At 47.1% G+C, this 4,303-nt stretch overlaps 1 pseudogene; it reads left to right on the top strand.

The window, feature by feature from the left end:
- The first annotated feature begins 2,360 nt into the window (after positions 1-2,360).
- Positions 2,361-3,387, top strand: LOC110573437 (annotated as a pseudogene).
- The last annotated feature ends 916 nt before the right edge of the window (positions 3,388-4,303 follow it).

A 4,303-nucleotide genomic window follows, 5' to 3' on the forward strand; every position in this document is an offset into this window, starting at 1 on the left:
AGATATCATGATATTTAGCCACTAAACACTTTAGCCTGCATCTCCTATAATAAGAAAAAAAATCCCCAAATAGCCTTGATACCTCTATCATGTCTAGGAATAGTATCAAAAATACCCTGTTAGCCCCCAATGTCCACGTTGGAGTCAGATTTCCCAAACTGAGCAACCGGCACTTTCACAGTTTTTTTCCAACTGATACGACCTAGAATCGTATCAGGGAGTAAGCGCAACATTTGTTTTATACCTTTTGTCACTTTGAAACCAGAACAGCCCCCCACACAGGTGGCTGTTTGATCCCCATGGACTGACACTTTGAGGCGTCTCGGACAATCGCCTTATAAAGTTATCACGTTCCTCATGTGCTGGTTCTCGGGCTGGTGTTCGCGGGACTCCCGAGTCTCCTGTACGCGCTCTGGACTGAAGCCCTGCGTAAACACCGATAAACATTTTAGGCAAACCGTTGCAAAGAGAGTGCTATATCACTTACACTGACTCAGCAGGGGGCGGGCGGCGCAAGCCGTCGGGCCGACTTGACATTAGCGCTCTCTGTTTCAAAGGTACCCTTAACCCTTGGCAAAGAGCAAGGAGTCTGTAGGGTGATACTGAGGCCCCATCCAAGCACTCTGTTCCTAACCACCTTCCGCCCACAGGGTTGGCTGGTGCCATCTCCCGCGGGACTCACGAGGGCTCCTTCGTTGAGAGGCAGCTGTTCACCAACACGCCGTTTTCTTCTTCCCTCTGGGTCCTGGATGGGTGTATCAGTCAGCTCCAGCTTCGTAACAAACAGCCCCAAATCATGGTGGCTTATCACAACAAACACTGCTTGCTCCCAGAGCTGTGATTTGGCGCTGGCTCAGCTGCAGCTGTGTTGGGTGTGGCTCCAGGTGATGGGTCAGGGTCACCAGGCGTCCAAACAAGGAAGCCATGGCTCCCGGGGGCCTGCTCTCCTTCCGCGGGATGAGCTGAGTGCGAAGGAGAAAGGGAAAGTGGGACGTGCCTCCCAGAGCCTCTGCTTTGGGCCAGCATGCTGTCACTGACCCCCACCCTCATCAGCCACAGCAAGTCACACAGTCAGCCCCTCTGCTCCTGGGGCAGAGGAGAGGAGGTTATTTCCTACAAAAGTTACCGAATCTGCCATCATGGGATTGAACTTTCCACTCTCCTGAATTTGGACACGGCCGTGTAACTTGCTTGGGCCAATGAAATATGAGCAGGCGTGTGGATGTACTTTCCAGCACCTTCCTTCCACTTCCTCAGAGACTAGCAGCATCCTAAATGACCGAGTCCCTGTGGAGGATGATGCGGATCAGAACACCTGCAAACCCAAGAGTGATACGTAGTGAAGGTGAGAAACAAACTCTTGTTTTAAGCCACTGAGACTTTAAGGTTGTTCATTACTGCAGCATAAAACCTACCTATCCAGATGAATAATAAACAAGGTAAAGCTTACTTATTTCCTCTTAACTACGAATTTTCAGAATAAGAGTTGTGTACTAAGAATCCCCATGGTAGCAAAGACACTTTTATTTCCCCTTTCTCTTGTTTTTCCTTTTCTCTTACTTTTTTTTTTATCATTAAAGGCTGACATTTTTATTCATACGATCAATCACAAACCTTCTTCTTTTTGATGCTCATATTGTCCCAAATTTGGCTGGTGAGAGCCCTTCATCTGGGTTCTTTTGACAGGACCCAGTCAGTCTTTGGCATTTCCTCTCATTCTGATACTGTGAGAGATCTTAAGCTCGCCTTCAATATCCCCTGCCTTAAACCTAGAACTCGCCATTCCTCGAAGGAGTCCTGATTCTTCTAGTGAGAATGGTATTTTAGAAGACAGCACCTGAAGGTCAGGTGTGTTCATTGCTCCCGGACATAATGGATTCCAAGCCCTTTCACTGGACAGAGCAAACTCCTGCATTTCTCTCTCTGTCCCTTCTCCCCACCTCCCCCATATGTATGGATGCATAATATAGATTAACAGTTCACATGGATTAGGTTGTATATAATACTGCTATAGTTTATATGGATTATGTGCAGATTGTATTACATTAACTTTGTGCTTGTATTGATATTAACTCAGATTTGATATTATAGTCCCCCCCATTAAACTTCTTTGTTTCCATATTTTCTCTTTTCTCATATAATGAAAACCTTGAACAATGCGCCTGGTGGTCCTGTGGATCTGTCTCTCGCTTCAGCAGTGTATGGATAGATGGAACAGACACAGGGATGCCCTTTCTACCAGCCTTCAACCACAACCTTTCTTCCAGTCCCAACCTTCAGAGCCATCTCCTTGGCCACAATCTGCCTTCGGGACCAGCCAACACCCTATTTGGAGCTTAGCAACTTATTACCAATCCACCATGAGCTCCCAGATTCACCAGAATTATTCCACCGAGGTGGAGGCCGCCATCAACCACCTGGTCAACATGCATCTGTGAGCATCCTACACCTACCTCTCTCTGGGCTTCTATTTCCACCAGGAGGGTGTGGCTCTGGAGGGTCTTGGCCACTTCTGTGAGTTGGCTGAGGAGAAGTGTGAGGGTGCTGAATATCTCTTAAAGATGCAAAACCAGTGCAGCGGCCACGCCCTCTTCGCATGCTTGCGCACAAACCATCCTAGGATGAGGGGGGTGAAACCGTGGACACCATGGAAGCCGCCCTGTCTCTGGAGCAGAGCCTGAACCAGACCCTTCTGGAGCTGCATGCCCTGGGTTCTGCCCACGCAGACCCCATCTCTGTGACTTCCTGGAGCCACTTCCTAGATGAGGAGGTGAAATTCATCAAGATGGTGGGGGACCATCAGAGAAAGACATGTATCGTATGACCTCACTGATATGAGGAATTCTTAATCGCAGGAAACAAACTGAGGGTTGCTGGAGTGGTGGGGGTGGGAGGGATGGGGTGGCTGGGGGATGGACATTGGGGAGGGTATGTGCTATGGTGAGTGCTGTGAATTGTGCAAGACGGTTGAATCACAGACCTGTACCTCTGAAACAAATAATACATTATATATTTAAAAAAAAAAGAAGAAGAAGAAGATAGCAGGAGGGGAAGAATGAAGGGGGGGAAATGGGAGGGGGAGATGAAACATGAGAGACTATGGACTCTGAGAAACAAAGTGAGGGTTCTAGAGGGGAGGGGGGTGGGAGGATGGGTTAGCCTGGTGATGGGTATTAAGGAGGGCACGTTCTGCATGGAGCACTGGGTGTTATATGCAAACAATGAATCATGGAACACTACATCTAAAACTAATGATGTAATGTATGGTGATTAACATAACAATAAAAAGATGGTGGGTACCTCCTGACTAGCCTCCACAGGCTGTCTAGCCCCCAGGCTGGGCTGGGGGAGCATCTCTTCAAAAGGCTCATCCTCAAGCGCGACTAGGAGCCTCTGGAGCCCAGCAGCCTGTGAGGGGCCCCCCTGGCATCCCCCCCGTGCCAAGTCTTGTGCCTGAGCCTCTCCCTACAGCCACTAGGTAGCTTTTTAGCCGCCCTGGAGCCCTCTCCCAAGCTGTGGACCAAATGGAAACAATAAAACTTTTGGCAGAAAAAATAATATATATATATATGTAATGAAAACCTTGGATTCTAATATCACCAACAGCTTTTGCTTATTTGCTTTATCTACAATACACATATGATAATCTCAAAATTATAACATCTACAATGAAACGACTGATTTCCCCGAGTTCTTTTTATCCTTAGAAAACGTGCCCTCAAAAGATGCTCAGAGTCCTGTGTGCAAAGGACACTTGGAATCATTCCTTACATGTTACCTACTATGTATGCTGTCCTGCTAGCTTGTTGCAGCCCTTAGCTGGGAAGACAAGGCACATGCAGTCTGTCTTACACAAGGAGCCCCAGGCAGCGGCCTCAGCGGGCTACTCCTCTTTCTAATGGCCTGTGGTATTATCACAGCTATTGTTCTGTAATTTGCTCCTGGACTAAACTGTCTGCAGCAGAGTTACCTGTGGAAAGGTACCTAGGTACTTAGTATCCCTACGCCGATTTTAAAATCTCCTTCATCGTCATAACTTTTTAACGACTCAGTATTTGTATTTATTGCAAAATGATCACCACAAGAAGTCTAGTTGACATCCGTCACCACAAGAAGTCTAGTTGACATCCTGCACCCTCACACTTCTCCTCAGCCAACTCACAAAATTTTCTTTTTTACTTTTCCTTCCAAATTTTTTTTATTAACATATAATGTATTATTTGTTTCAGGGGTACAGGTCTGTGATCCATCAGTCTTAACACAATTCACAGTGCTCACCATAGCACATACCCTCCCCAATGTC

Source organism: Neomonachus schauinslandi, chromosome 6 (genome assembly GCF_002201575.2).
Source record: "Neomonachus schauinslandi chromosome 6, ASM220157v2, whole genome shotgun sequence".
NCBI classification, from domain to species: domain Eukaryota; kingdom Metazoa; phylum Chordata; class Mammalia; order Carnivora; family Phocidae; genus Neomonachus; species Neomonachus schauinslandi.